This window comes from Sciurus vulgaris (assembly GCF_902686455.1).
Source record: "Sciurus vulgaris genome assembly, chromosome: 4".
NCBI classification, from domain to species: Eukaryota; Metazoa; Chordata; class Mammalia; order Rodentia; family Sciuridae; genus Sciurus; species Sciurus vulgaris.
The window spans coordinates 19826915-19843024 of record NC_136464.1 but is presented as its reverse complement, the minus strand read 5'-3'; the positions used below and the strand labels follow the sequence as shown (position 1 = coordinate 19843024).

The following is a 16110-nucleotide window of genomic DNA, read 5'->3' as shown; positions in this document are numbered from 1 at the left end:
ACTTAGCAAGACCCTAAGCAACTCAGTGAGACCCTGGGGATGTGGGTCAGTGGTTAAGGGCCCCTGAGTTCAATCCCCAGTACCAAAAAAAGAAAAAAAAAAAAAAAAAGAAAAAAGAAAGAAAGAATTGCAGGAACCATGATCTAGTTGTAAAACCTTCTTCCCCTGCTCCACTCCCAGATTCCTTCCCTGGCTCAGAAAGTCCACCAGAGGGGCAAAGGTAAGCTGAGCAATTTCAGGGCAAGGGGTCAGGTTTGTGATGGAGTTGCCCACCAGCCTGGTAAGAAAGGATGATGTGACCTGACCTTTCCCCAGCCAGGGACAGACCCCAGAATCTGGAATTGGTGAAGGGGAAAAGATGACTGGAGCAGCCTAGCCAAAGGCCCCCAGCCTGGAAGTGTCAAGCCAAATCTTTGTTTTGAGTTTTGACATTTAAAAAAATGTAAACCTTGAGAGTTGTTCACCTGGAACTAGACCTCAAAAGAAGGCTTCAGGAGAGCCCAGGATTTCCTGAAACGGACATGTGCACGACCCTATGGTTCACCAGAGTTGGGCAGAGGCAGAACAGAACAACAGTAGCTAACGGTACAGAACTCACCAGACGGGAGGCCTGGCTGTAGCAGTCGGCAACCACTGAAACAAGTTGCTTTCCTCCCTGCTTTTTCATCCATAAAATAAGTGTAATGATAATACTTACCCTATAGGGCTGTCGCTAGGATTAAGTGAATCAGTACACATAAAGCACCTAGAATTTCATGTGTACTTGGCCCTGGTAAATATTACAGAACCAACAATAGCTTTTGGAACATCTTCAAAAGCCAATGATCCAAAAGGAGTTTAAGAAACACTGATGTTCTCTTGGGACCCAAGAAACAGTAGAGTCCAGTGGTTAAGTCAGCATTACCATCAGTGAGATGAGGCTCTGCCAGTTAATGTGGGGTTGGGGACAAGTGACTTCACCTTCCTAAGCTTAGTAACTCATTTGTGAAATAAGAGCAATCCTAGGACTTATTTCATGGAACTTTCATGAGGATTAACAGGGGGACTTGAGTGTAGGGTGCTCTGCACTATGTCTGGCACAAAGAAGGCCCAGCAGCCGTCACTACCGTTTGGCTGATGCAGAGATTTCTAGGAGACAGGACTGTAACGTCTTCTCCACCTGCTTCCCCCCAAAAAATCTTCCATCCACTACAGCAGTCAGGGAAATGGCCCACAGAATCCTCGCTCTCTTCACCCATACTCACGACTAAGGGATCACTTCTCTGAAAGAAAGGGTTCCAAGTAGGACAGGACCCCAACTGTGGGTCTCAGGGTGAAAGAATAGCTGAAACCTCTTGAAGCAAGAAATGAAAACACCCCCTCCCCTTCCCTCAGCAAAGATGGCCGCCTCTGCCTCTCTCTGGCTCCTAAGGCTCCTCCCAGCCCTGCCCCAGGTATCTCTGGGGCATCAGGCGGCTCTGAAGACAGCTCAGGTGCCTGGAGCCATCATGAGGTGCCAGAAAGTCTGACACAGTGGCTCGGAAAGGACCTGCCTAAAAATAGAATCTCCACATCTCAGGCCACCCAGGAGTTGGGAGCCCTGATGGGGCACTGGGCACAACGTTCTCTTAGTGCAGGGCTCTGTAGAGCCAGGCTTCCCAGGTCGGCTGAGTGCTCGCTAAACACAGACTCCAGGACCGGCCCTGGAGACTCGGCTGCTGTTCTGGGGCGAGGCCTGGGGAGCTGGATGTTGAGGAGAATCTTGGCTGATTCCTATGACTGGGCAGGTTATAGCCTCTGTTGAATGGCACTGCGGATGGGGAGCTCAACATTGCCTCTCATGAGTTACAGTAAAGGGCGCTTCCTTGCAGGGTGGGTACAGTGTCACATGCCTGGGATCCCAGCTACTCTGGAGCCCTAGGCAGGAGGATCCCAAGTTCAAGGTCAGCCTGAGCAACTTAGTGAGAAGTTGTCTCAAAATAAAAATAAAAAGGGCTGGGGATGTATTACAGGAGTATAGGGAATTTTTTTTTTTTTTTTTTTTTCAGTGAAGATGTGGTTAATGGTTAAAAGTATGGACTTTGGAGCCAGATGTGGACAGGGGCCTTAGCTCTCCCAGCTCAGCCACATTCGCCCAGTTACTTAACTTCACTGAACGTAATTTCTCCTATGTGATGTAGGAACAGTAATTTATTACAGGCATCCTCTTTCCAGGTGGTCAGGAGGTTTACTCATGGAAGTGCTTAGCATCACGCTTGACATTGTCCTCAGCAAATGCTGCTAGACAAAGAGCAACAACAGTCAGAAAGTTGCCTTCGTTTTTTCTTAAGTGAAGTTGACATCTGCCTGTCTAGAATATATACCTGCTGGCACTCTTTCTGCTTCAAAACCCTACTTCATAATCTCCATCCCATCCTTTCTTTTTCTTTTCTTTTCCTTTCTTTCTTTTCTGCGACAGCCCTGCAGGCACCTGAAGTGACACCCCAATTATTTCCCCCAACGCCACATGATGTTTTACTCTCCTTGACTATGAGGATCTTCAGGCAGGTGAAACTTCTCGGTACAATATGAAGAAGAGACGTAGGGAGCCCCCCTCAGACCTTCTGCGGTGTGACCAATTCCAGACACTTCACATCTTCATTTCTAGAAGGCCCCTGTAAACTGTTTGGGGTCTCCAACCCCAAAGAAGGAACAGGGAACATGACAATCAACAGCCCACTAGCCCAAAACAGTTCTGGGAGTGTGTCGGAAGGCAGAGCAAGATGCTGAGGGAAAGGGCCCCAGGCCTGTGCTCTGCCTGGATCAGCAGCCAAAGAGGCCCTCCTCGCCCACCCCTCCCCTGCCCCCTTTTCCTCCTGACATTGAACATGGGCACCATGATCTCCGGAGTAACTGCTCCCTCTTTTCCCAGGAGGAAGAGGAGCCCCTGAACACCTCCTGTTGACTGGCCTAGGTAAGATGGAGGAGCCTGAGGAATTTTTATGGCTCTGAAAGTTACCCAGGATCTGCCCTGTGCAGTTGTTGGGAGCCCAGGCTCTGGGCCCAGATGCCTTGGTGTTAATCTGACCTCTACCATGCAACCTCTCTAAGCCTTCTTTGTTCATCTGTGAAAAAGAAAGAATAGCTAATATCTACCTTGCAAGACTATTTTAAGAAATAAATAAGATAGTCCATATGAAAGTATCTAGCAAGCCTTTGCTACTGTAATTAACAGCAGATGCTAAGGTTTCCGAGAGCCAGCTGCGTGGGGAACAGCAGGAATGGGAGGTCTTGTGCTTGGCTCCCTGGGGCTCTGCTGGCCATAGGCTGTCCCCCTGTTCCACTGCTGTGGAACGTTTGGTCTAACATTCTAAGCGTGGCAATGTCCTAGGAGATTCCCTCAAGCCTACAGGCTAGCTGGGGGCACTCGAGGGGCCACAGAGACAGGTCAATGATTCTGTGCCCAGGGTTGGGGCTCTACCACCAACCCTGAGCAGCTACTTCTGTTATGCAATTGAAGTGATGACCTTGGGGCAGTTCCTGGAGCTGCCCTTGTCCCCTTTGTAACCCTGGGCTCTGTTCATGGCCGTTGCCCCTAGGAGATGGTCAGTCTCCATGTCCTTTTCTCTCAACTTATGGTAGGACGCTCTGGAGGCCAACAGGTCTATCCTGGGGACAGGATTGGGTATGGCTTTGCAATATAACAGGTTTTCTGGTGACCTGGGGATTAAGTTGGGGGATCCTTTCTTTTCCCAACAGTGGTGAGTCAGGAATTGGAAAAAACCCAGAGCTGATTTTCTTCTGTTTGCATTTGGGCTGTGGGAAGTCAGACCTGAAGCGTGGTCCTCTCAGGCTCCTTGCCTCTCCACTGCCTTCCCAGTTCATTTTATGTAGCTGCTGGGGGCTGCTGGGCCATCAATGGCCAAAAACAATTTTTTAAAAAAATCTGCTAACAAAGAATGCTTCCTCTGCCCCACTACTACACTGAGGAACTTTAAACTTTCTAACAGAGAAGGGAGAGCAGGAGTCAAAACATGAAACCAGGAAAACATCTCGGCCTGTTTCCGTGTCGGGTTTGCTGCAGCTTGCACAAAGGGTGGGTCTGGTCTAGCAATGGCTCCTCCTTGGAAGGCTACTGTCCCTCTTGAAGAGCAGGACAGTCCTCTTCTTCCAGACCCAGGGACTCCCCATCTGAGCTGGGGAGGAGCTCAGTGTCACCGGGGAGCCCAGCCCTGTAGCCACAGATGAGGAACCTGAAGGGAAATGACTCACCCTGGATGGCAGCTGGGTGAATACTACCTTTCCTCACCTGGTGGGGGGATCACCTCCAGTTTCAGAGTCAGACAGATCCACATCCAGGTCACCACTGCACAATCAGCATGACAACCGATCCTTCGGGAGATACGCTTTCTTCCATATACAATAATACCTCCTTTTGCAGGGTTGTGAGGATGAAGTCACTGTCTGTACCATGCCTGGTAGGTCATCAAATAATCATTCCAGGAGCCCCACCCTGCCCTCCCCCACACGGTTATCAGTCACTCCCTTCCCTGCCCAGGCTCCTACTGGGCCTGCATGGCTCTCTCAGGGCATTTTTCATTATGTTGTTACTATAATTGATTTGAGCCTGTCTTTCCTTCTGTAGCCGTGAGCACCCGAGAGACTTGGAGGACAGGGAGACACCTATGGCCCCATCCCCTCCTCTGCCTGTCATCTCAGTCCATCTGATCAAGGTGTCACGTGCCACCAGGCCAAGGCCCTATCCTGGCAGAGACGGCATCATAAAGTCAGGTGCAAAGTCCTTGTCCTCCCCCTGGGGGAGGGGATCTGTCCACTCTGCCTCAGTGTCGTGTCCTGGTCCTCTTCCTCCCCATTTCCATTTCTCTATTAAAACACACAGCTTTAAGGGATGAACAGGTGATAGGGACTGGGTTAGAATTGGCCCTTGCAAATAAATCGAAGTGTTTTAGCTTCGTGCTTCTCAAAGTGTAGTCCCAGGACCGCAGGTGTTGACACTCTCAGACAGACTCTCTGATGCATCGGAGATCACCTGAGGCAGAATCAGGTGGTGGGGCCCTGGAGTCTGCATATTTATCAAAGTATATTTCAAATTAAATCAAAGTTTAAGGACAGATGGGTTGAGTTTCCTGCTATGCAGTTTAAGGCACTGGGTAGAGAAGGTATTTGAAGGGGATAGAGACACAGACCTCCCTTTGACCCCCAGAAACATACTTCATCAAGTTCCCTGATAAAAAAAAAAAAAAAAAAACTTGTCTGTAAAGGAAACTGGGTACCAGCTATACTTTTATCTTCATTCTTTTTCATATATATGTATGTGTATATATATATATATATGTATGTATATATACATATACATACATATATATATATACATATGTGTGTATATATATATATATACACACACCCAGGGCATGATGTGCAATATATATTCTAAAAGCAAAACAAAAAGATTTGAACAGACTGAGGAACTGTCATGGAATTAATGATGTGATTTGATTTGGGTGACCATGATAGACCTAGAAGTCTATCATGGGTGCTGCTGCACGTTTTTGGATACAGTCCCCCAGAAGTCTCCCCATAGTACTGATCCACAATTAAGCCACTCAAAGTCCAATGTTTGAATAACCCAAATTTTACCAATTCCCTCATTACTGTGCACGTATTTTCATCTGATTTGCAGTGTTGATATTTCACACAGGGTTCTGAAAACATATCTCTCTCACATCACCTTTCAGATTTTTCACTGCAAATGTGACTGAAAAATTACAATAGTGCTCATTACCTTAAAAGACTGCTCTTTTTATTTTATGACATCTTTGTATACTTATTATCACATGCATATGAGATTTTTACACAGGGGTAATTGAGGCGTGGAAAGTGTTTTTGCATTCTTCATTTGCCTGAAATTGTTTTCATATGCACGCTCCCATGATCTACTGAGACTTCATCGTTATCTTTAATGGCAAAATAATATTCTATCAATTTGATAAAGCAAAGCGTGCTTAACCAACCCTCTTTTGTTGGGCATCTGGGCAATTTTCAGCTTTTAATCACTTTACATAATGCTGCTCTAACTTCATACAAATAGCTTTTTAAACTTTCGATCGATTTCCTGACCAGGGCTCCCCCAGAAGGGCATTTTCCAGGGCCCCTTTGGATCTTGACCTCCTGGAAGGTAAGGATTGCACTTGCTATTTTATTGACATTTTATACTCTTTATGCTTTCTCTCAGTCCCTGATCTCATCCAGCTCACCTGGATGACTGTGCATGTGCTGATGGCCATTCAGGAGCCAATCCCGACTTCCTTATTGTCATGCTAGCAAGGGGTGGATGATCTTTATTCAGGAAATATTCTGATCCTTGAAGACTGGCTGCCGGGACACATTGTCCAATGGTGGCAGAAGAAGGAAGGCCCCTGAGTGCTGGCTGCCCTCCTGGAGGTGATGTTTGATGTGGAGAATACTCCTTGGGAAGTCTTGGTCCTTTTACTTCTTGGCAGCGGGGAGATTCTTCACCCCAACGCCTAACCAAAAAAGTCCAAGAGTCCAGTGCTGAGCCCAGGTTGGGTCTGATTTGTGTTTTCAGGAGACTGGGAGCATTTAATTTTAAGTTATATGTGTTCAATAAACAGAGAAGGATAAATAGTTCAATTAATGTTCTATTCACTGGACTTCTCCAGGGCCCAGAGCACTGTAACAACTGGTATATTGGGAGCAGCATGAGCTCTTGGAATCCCAACCCTGCCACTTACCAGCTACGTATCAGTCAGCAAATCATTGACCTCAGTGATTTTCTTGGAAGTTATACAGTGGGGACAGTGCATAGATTTAAGAACTCTACAGAGTTATTATGAAATTAAACAATGTAATATACATGAAAGTGCTTTGTAAATACTAAGCCAGTATCATTGGTTTTTGGCTCATCATTGTTGGCTAATTGAACTCTTCCTTTGTGCTTTTTTTTTAAATTGTTTTTAGTTGTAGATGGACACAAAACCTTTATTTTTTATTTATTCATTTTATGTGGTGCTGAGGATCAAACCCAGTGCCTCACATACGAGATAAGTGCTCTACCACTGAGCCACATTCCGAGCCCTCCTTTGTGCTTTTGAGTGGGAGCTGTGACCAATGTCTTCTCTTTAAAAGTTTCAGGTGATTGAGCTTAACAATTCAGCCTACACACACAAAAAATGTGATTTTTATCATCATTTATTTCTTCTTCATCCCTTACTTAATCCCTTATTTAATCCTTACTACTACCTTGTGATAGATATTATTCCTATTTAGAAATCACTTGCTAAAAATCACGTCTTCATGTATGCCAGAATGGGGCTTTGAATTCTGTCTGACTCTAGGACCTATGCTCTTGCCCTGATAACTTGCTATCTCTCTGTTCCTTGGGCTTTAGTCTAGATGGGCAATAGATCAAGAGAATAGACAGGAAGTTCTAGAGGAGAGAGAAAGTATAATAATAAATTACTGTGTGTATGAGTTAGCTATTGCTGCATAACAAACAGCACCATAATGTAGTGGTTTAAAATACTACATATGTAGTTAGCTCTTGAGTCTGTGGATTGACCTGGTGGTTCTTCTGGAACAGCCTCACATACACTCCTGTGGTCAGCTGTGGGTTCATTTGTTGATCTTGGCCAGGCTTCCTCACCTCTCCGGAGACCTCAGCTGGCAGGCTGAGTCAGTTCTGCCTCATCTAGTCATCCAGCAGGCTAGCCTGGGCTTGTTTTCATGGTAGACACAGAATTCCAAAAGAGAACAGAAGTGGATAAACCCTCTTGGGGACTAAGTTCAGAACTGGCCCTGTGTCACTGCTGCTGGCCAGAGAAAGAAAGGATATTTCTGTTCTGTGTTCTTAATCTGCATTAAGGCTTTCGATCCTTATATCACCTCTGTGAGGTGGAAACTCCTGGAGGACCCGTTTGACAGAGGTGGATATTGAATTATAGAGGCACTAAGTGAATTTGCCGAAAGCGCAGAACTATTGAGTGGCTGAAGCAAGATTAGAACCCAGAATCTATTCTCAACCACTTGTGCCATACAGTGAGGTTTATTTATGGCACAGTGCTTCCCTAGGGAGGGACAGAATCCCCCCCCCCCCCCCCCACATACACACACAAAAAATCTCAGGAAGGAGATGGGATAGGTTACACAGCTTTGAATGCTTGCTTGTGCAGCTCTGGCATGTGGCCAAGTCGACCAATTTGATGACCTCCTTCTTCCGAGAAGGTCCTGAAGGAAGAGAGGGCCCTGGAAATCGGCATATGCTTCTGGGACCACTGGTCCCCAAATCACTGGAAATGCTTGTTTCGTTGCCTTTAATTTTGTTGAAAGGTCCCCTGGCTGGGACTTCCCGTGTCTGGCTCTGTCAAAGAGCTGTTTGGGAAGAGCTGGGAAGCCCTTGGACCTTGAAGGCCTGGACTGCCACGTCAGCTCAGCATTGTCACAAAAATAGCCCTTCTTAGGGAAGGCAGGTACTTCCTCCGGCTGCGTTTCCCCTCCAGCCCTGCCCTGGCCTCAGAAGAAAAGAGACAGAACCTACTGCACACAGGATTGGGACGGGGCTGGTGAGAGGGCTTTATGGGGACTCAACAGTAACAAAGGGAGGAAATGAATATGCAGTATTAGTAATTATACTGTACGCGTCCCAATTTGTATTTCAATATGTCATTTCCATAATAAAACTGCCGAAGCGAGTAACTAATGACACGGACTCATGTCAGGGAGTTGCAGGAGGAAGGGAGGGGAGGGGACAGGGTCTTTTTTTTTTTTTTTTTTTTTTCCTTCTTCCCTAATAACAAAATTGCCTTCAGTGAGAAACTCGTTCATGGCAGACTGGCTGTTTACAAGGCAGATATATTCCAGGAGGTGAAGCCTTTTTATGGAAAGGGTGTCAGGGTTGACTAGCCAATTGTTGGAGCTCCTCAGGTTCCAGAACTGTGTGGAGTTATGCTCCAGAACAGGCATGCAGCCTGCAGGACCCCAGGCCAGATAAGAACAAACTGCGCTGTGCTTTGGGCTTCGGAGAGCCCATAAGATAAAAGCATGAGCTAGCAAGCGTCTCATGAATTTGACTGGCCCGTCTAAGGCCTTTGAACCTATTAAAGTACTCAAAACCTCCATGTCTTAGCATATGCTATTCCTTCCGCGTGGAATGCCCTTTCCCCTATATTTGGTTGAACTAGCATTAAGGTCACCTCCCCAGGAGCCAGCCCTGACCACCAGTCCCCAGCCTCAGATTCCCCATTTTGAAGGAATCTGCTTCCCTCGGGCCCTGGGCTGACACCTGCAACATTGGCCAGGCTTTTGGCAATTGTCACTTCTGTTATCTCCCTTCTCCACCCGCCTGTGAGCCCCCTGAGGGCAAAGAGGTAGCTCCAGAGCCCCTACCAGGACCCTTCTAGGGAAGGAGGAAGGGAAGTAAGATCAACTGCGACAACTTTGTCCACCTCTCCGCTGCCCCATGATCAGGTCAGACACATCTAGCTTTGCCCAAAGCTCGTTTCCCTACTTTTAGATGGAATAGAAGGCAATCTTCTGTCAAAATAACAGAATCAGTGTCTGGGCATGAAAAAATAATAATAGTGCCCCCATAATTGTATGGTGCTTCACCAATTACGGAGCTCTTTGTGGACACTGTGTCGACCCACTCTCTTCCAGCAACACTGTGAGGTGAGCAGACAGGTATTATAATGATTCTCATTTCGCAAAGGAGGAAGCCGTGGCTCCAAAAACAAGGGCACTGTGTCCAAGTCACATAATGTGCATGTGTGTCTGGGGCTGAGGCTTGAACCCAGGCCTTCAATTCCACCTCACTGACTCTACGTGCCCTGGAACAGAATGTGAGAGGTTTCCTAGAGCAAACTGTCAGCAGGCTGAGATGTTATCAGAACCCAGAACCAGAGGGCTTGATTTACCTTCAGCTCAAATTTTTATGAAAAAGCCAATACAAAAAAAAAAAAAAAAAAAAAAAGATTAAAAGCAATATAGATAGAAAGAACACACCTTTCCTGAATCTGATGTTTAGATGAATGTTCTTTAGAAATACCCTCTAATGAATTTTGATCTTAGAGCCAGAAGTTTTGGACAGAATGAAAGAAAATGACCAAAATCTTACAGCCGAGACTCTAAAACAAAAGTTTTTCAAGTTGAAGAATTATATAATATTGTTCGGTCTTTTAATTCCTCCAAATCCCCTTTTCAGCCCTTGTCTTATCCTCTTCCCTCAGCTGAAAATCACATTTAAGCTTCACCATGATAAAAAAACAAAAATGAAATGCGATCAACCAATAAGCAAAGAGGAAAACTCTTCCCTCAGCTCCCTCTTCCTCTTCTGTTCTGCGCTCAACTTCTAGAAAGATCGTTCTCACATGTCCACATCTTCTCTGCAGCCACTTGCCACTCCAAAGCGGCCCACTGACTTGGCACCCTCCCTTCATTCTTTGGGTTGCTGACTGGACCTCCCCAGAGGCTTCCCAAGGTCAGCTCTCCTGCCCAGCCCACCCACACTGCCACTCCCCACAGGAGCTCTCCAAGTCCCTAGGTTATAAACAGGTCCCCAACCCTGACTCGGCCACAGCCCTTTGCACTTGATCTTATTGCTGGGGAGTGGCCAAAAGAAGAGTCCTGACCCAACTGTCTCCTCCCTCAAAGTCTGGCCCCCCTACTGGCCATGGAGATAGGAGAAGGAAGGTAAGGAGGTGGTGACGGCCCACATTTAAGTTGCAGACCATATTGACGGATATGCATAGAGTATCTCTGGAAGGATACACAGGAAACCAGGTGGCTGGGTGTTGGGGTCCAGGAATGAGAGGGAGACTCCTTCTGCTGTTATCAAGTCCCCGTCAGCACTGTCTTATGTGCTAGGGACCTGTCAGGAGACCAGACCTACACAAGGGACACACCTTCTCACTGTTTGAGTTTTTCCATGTGTACATTCTCTTTTCAAAAAAAAAAAAAACCTCTTTTAACAGGTGCAGTGGTATACCCCTGCAATCCCAGCTACTTGGAAGGCTGAGGCAGGAGGTTCACAAGTTGAAGGCCAACCTGGGCAACTAGGTAAGACCCTGTCTCAAAATTTTAAAAAGACGGGTGCAGGAGATTAGGGTTGTAGCTCAGAGGTCAAATGTTCCTGGATTCAATTCCTAGTACCGTTTTTAAAAAATAATCATTTAAATAAACAAAACAGGGGACAGGGAGCACATATGCACTATAGAACACTCATGTACCTTTTTGAAAGAATGGAAAGAACACAAAGATGTTTTTATGTAGGGAAAAAAAAACAAATTACAATATGTATATACTGTATTATTTTCTCTGTGTAAAAAAAAAAGTACATCTACAAAATTCCATATGTCTATGTTTGCATAAATGAATGCAAACATATGAAGAAAAATCTGGAAGGATTATAATATATATGTGGTGCTAAAGGAGGAATGAGAATTGTACTTTTTACACTATTTTATATGTTTATACTACTTCAAACATTTTATGTGTAAAAATACATAATGTGTAAAAATAATTTTTAGATTTTAAAGGGGCCTGAGGCCATAGTTGATCTAAGAACACCTGGGGAGGTGGGGTTCCATAGGCCCTTGAACCTCAGGTTAGGACAAGCACCCCCAAAACTAGTTAGGGCCTCAGAGATTCTCTTTTCTGGAAATAAAGAAAGCCTGCTGGCTTTGAAAGCTGAGAATGCTGTACCTGAAGCCCTCAGGAAGGTTGGAGAGGGTGGGAAGGCCAGGGGAGCTGCTGCAAACTCCATTGTTGGTGCTGTCACCTGGGCCTGGCTCCAGGAAGCAAGAGTGAAAAGATACTGGCAACTTTGACATGGAGGAAATTGCTTTCTTCTGAAGGAAAGAGAAGTCCTGTTTTGAGGACAAAAAGCCACTTGCCCTGACAAAATGCTTACTTAGGAGATAAGCCACAGAGCCGTGGGAGGGTATTGTTGGCCAAGGGTCCAGGAGAGCGTGGACACAGATGCTGTCCCCCTTGTCCACCCTACGATCAGGTTGACCAGGGCTCTCAGGCTGCTGGAGAAGCAGCGTGCAGTGATTACGGTCTAGGCTCTCTTGGCCTCTGGACCAGCTATGGAATCTGTCAGGACATCAGTTACCCACACGTAAACTAGTGGCTGTAATCTCCACCTCACCAGGGGAAAGGAGAAGAAGAGGTGAGATTCTGTATTTCAAGTTTCCAGCACTGTGCCAGGTACCTGGTCACAGCTTTGTAACTGGCAGCTGATGTCACTGTGATTTTACACAAGTAGTTCCTATGGTGGCTAAGGACAGGGGCTGGAGGGTCAAACTGCCTGGGGAAGAGTCCCGGCTACGGAACTTGGGCGATCTCTTGACTTCTGTGTGCCTTCACTTAATTATCAGTAAGCTGTGCTTCCTTACCTCATAGAATTGTTGCTAAGGTTATTGAGCTAATAGCCATTAAGCACCATGTGCCTGGGCCATAGGTGGGGCCCACTAGCAATAGTGGTATAAACGCAGGGCAACGTGTCCTGAGGGCCTAGGGTTTTCTTCCTCAGCAGACCTTCTCTCACTGTCCACTCCTGTTAGGTTGGAAGAGATATGGAACATGACATCCCTTCTTTCTTTTGCCCAGATAAGTCAGAGAGGGAGGAGGTCGTGTGCCTTGTCCCCAGCTGTCCCTGCTGGAGAGTTGAGACCCAACTGGTTTCAGGATCAATACCCTTTTCTGTAGATGCAGTGCTAAGGCAGCCTGGCCAGGCAGCCAGAGACATGGTCTGAGTGCCCACCCGTGGCACAGCCTTGGCTAGGCCCCAGGAGATGGAGGATGGCAGCCGTAGGCCTCCTGAGTAGTATTTGAAGAGCAGAGATGGTCTGTGGGTGCTGCCACCCCTGAAGTTGGCCATCCTGAAAGTCAGATCTAGGTCTGTTCCCTTGGGCAGGTGCTGCTCAGACTCAGGCTCAGCTGTGTCTAACAGTCTCTCCTTCCCTAAAGGGAAGTGCTCTCTGCAAATCACCTTCCGCTGCAGTAGCGGCAGTGGAGAGGCACCTGATCTGAGTGCTAGGGCAGACCTTGTAGAAGAGCCACACCACCAACACCCTCAGCCCCTCAGACACCCCCACTTGACGTGGCAACTGCTGTGGGAAAGGTCATCAGCCCAACCTTAAGCAGCTGTGGACAACGAATCAGCAGTGCCTTGAAGTGGAACAACATCCGTGTCATGGAGACACTCGGTGTCTGTTGGAGAGAGGGAGTGGGAAATAGACACGGTCACACACAGCGACAAGCATAAATAAACCTTTGGGGCAATTTGACAAAACCTTTCTATGATCTTAAAGATGTGCAAATGTGCACCCCGCTATTCCCTTCTTGGAAGGTAAACTAAGGAGAGAAGCGGGGATGGGCAAAGATTTGAGGAGGGATGTTTATTGGAACATTGTTGGTAGCAGCAAAAACATATTTGGAAACAATTTAAATGTCTAACGTTGGAAGACTGGTTAAATAAATTATAGTACATCCCTACAACGGAATACTGTGCAGCCATTAAAATATTGTAAAAGCATACTCATTGACCTGGAAAGATGTTCACAATTCATTACTGAGTCGGGGGAAAAAGGGCTAGAAAACATTCTGTATGTTATGACACCATTTTCATCAACACACACACACACACACACACACACACGTGTATATGCATATATATATATATACACACTGTGTAGCTAAGGAAAGCATTTTTTAGGGAGAATTTTGCTAGAGAAATATGTAATGCAGGATCTTACTTAGAATGTTTCTGCTTTGTGGCAATAGGGCCTTTTCACTTAATATGTGTTTATGTTAGCCTGAAAATGTGAGGGAAGTACAAACTAAAGGCCCTAATGGGAAAATTAGTGTGTTTGTGTACGGATATATGTGTGTGTATGTTTGTGCATGTGTATCAGTCAAAAATATTATTAGAAGCAACTGGGATTTGGATAATTTGTATGATGTTATTTTAAAAAAATCTCATTTCCTTGATGATTATTTGAAAATTTTAAAGTCTTTTTTTTTTTTTTTTTTTTTTAATTGAAGATGAATGGTAATTCAAGTTAGAACCCAAGTTCTCCATGGGCTGGGAGGGAGGTGAGGGGGGCTGAGAGAGCACCAATCTCCAGTTTCTTCAGAATTTCATTTGCAATCTCTCCGGGACCCAAGCCCATGATCTTTCTAGGGACATTTTTGGACACATGCCACCAATTAGTTGCCAGACCCTCGTTTCTATGTTCATGTCTCCTTAGGGTGATGGTGTGGACCCGTGCTAGATTCTGTTTCTGGGCAGACATTGAGTCTCTGCCACTCAGCTACCTCATTTTTAGTGAACAGATAAACGAAAAACAAACAAACAAAAGGAAACCAGAACCACTGCTATGCAGGAGAGCTTAGGGAGGAACCAGAGAGTGCCTACTGGTCCCAGTGAACGTGTGTATATGCACAAAGCAGTCACTGACGGATTGGCTTCAACTTAAAAATTTTTTTTGACTTTATGGTGGTATGGAAGTGATATGTGTTCCGTAGAAATTGTACTTTATATTTTTAATTTTTGATCTTTTCTCAGGCTAGTGATATTCAGTGAGATGGTCTCTTATGATCCCGGCTGCAGGCCGCAGCAGTGAGCTGTAGCTCCCAGCCACACTAGCACAGTAAACAAACTGTACTCCACAGGCAGCATACTTTGTTGCTAAGCTATGATGTTTGGGAGGCTAGGTGTATTAAGTGCATTTTTACTTATGACATTTTCTTTTACAATGAATTTATTAGAACCCAGTCCCATTGTAAGTTGAAGAGAAGCTATACATATCTGTGTGTACACAGATCCTCTTTAATTTAGAATGGGATTGGGTTTTATATATATGCATATATACATAGAGAGAAGGGGAAAGAGAGAGGTAGAGGTAGAGGTAGTGTTAGGATCAGATTGAAATGAAGAAAATTGACTCCGATCACATTATTTTTTAAATTTTTTTTATTTTTACAGACTGCATTTCGATTCATTGTACACAAATGGGGTACATCATTTCTATGGTTGTGCACAATGTAGATTCATACCATTCATGTAATCATACATGTACATAGGGTAATGATGTCTGTCTCATTCCACCATTTTTCATACACCCCTCCCTCTCATTTCCCTCTACGTAATCTAAAGTTCCTCTATTTTTCTCTCACCCCCCCACCTTCCCAACCCCATTATATATCATCTTCCACTTATCAGGGAAAACATTCAGCTTTTGGTTTTTTGAGGATTGGCTTATTTCAATTAGCATGATATTCTCCAATTCCATCCATTTATCTGCAAATGCCATAATATTATTCTTCTTTATGGCTGAATAATATTCCATTGTGTATACATACCACAGTTTCTTTATCCATTCATCTGTTGAAGGGCATCTGGGTTGGTTCCACAATCTAGCTATTATGAATTGAGCTGCTATAAACATTGCCTATCACATTATTTTTTAAAATATTTTTTAGATGTTGATGACCTTTATATTATTCATTTATTTATATGCGGTGCTGAGAATCAAACCCAGTGCCTCACACGATAGGTGAGCACTCTACCACTGAGCCACAACCCCAGCCCCCATATTATTTTTCTTTTATCATAATTGTTTTAGCTATTCTAATTTATTTGACTTTCCATATAAATTTTTGAATAGTTGTTTTGTTTATATCTACAAAAATCTGCTAGAATTTTTCTAGAAAATTAATTAAATTAAAATATCAATTTGGGGAAAATTGACATCTTTACTATGTTGAGTCTTCTAATCCATGAACACAGTATGTCTCTCATTTGTTTAAATTCCCTTTGATTTCTTTTATCAGCATGCTGTAGTATTCAACACACTAGTCCTGTACATTTTTATTGTATGTATACCTAATTATTATTTTATTTATTTGTTTGGTTTTGAATGATTGTGGGTATTTTACTTTTATTTTAGTGCGCACATATTCATATAGTATAGAGAAATAAAATTGCTTGTTATGAGTTTATCTCACATTCTGCAACCCTGCTGAACTCACTTATTTTAGGACTTTTTGGTGTGTTTCTTGGGAGTTTCTACATAGACAATAATGATATCTGCAAATAGGGCTAATTTTATT

The 16110-nt window shown here is 44.7% G+C and overlaps 2 long non-coding RNA genes across 4 annotated transcripts in view; both read left to right on the top strand.

Moving 5' to 3' along the window:
* Positions 1 to 16110, top strand: part of LOC306660446 — a 356489-nt gene that overhangs the window by 230996 nt on the left and 109383 nt on the right. The gene's annotated exons all lie outside the window — the stretch shown is intronic.
* Positions 1448 to 6728, top strand: LOC306659195. 3 transcript variants are annotated; one of them, XR_013763237.1, is made up of 5 exons: positions 1448 to 1851; positions 2891 to 2932; positions 4604 to 4749; positions 6100 to 6154; positions 6268 to 6728. It is a non-coding gene; the product is annotated as an uncharacterized lncRNA (long non-coding RNA). The 3 variants fall into 3 exon arrangements; XR_013763238.1 differs by lacking the exon at positions 6100 to 6154 and adding an exon at positions 4400 to 4436 and having other exon boundaries at positions 6212 to 6728; XR_013763236.1 differs by lacking the exon at positions 6100 to 6154 and having other exon boundaries at positions 6212 to 6728.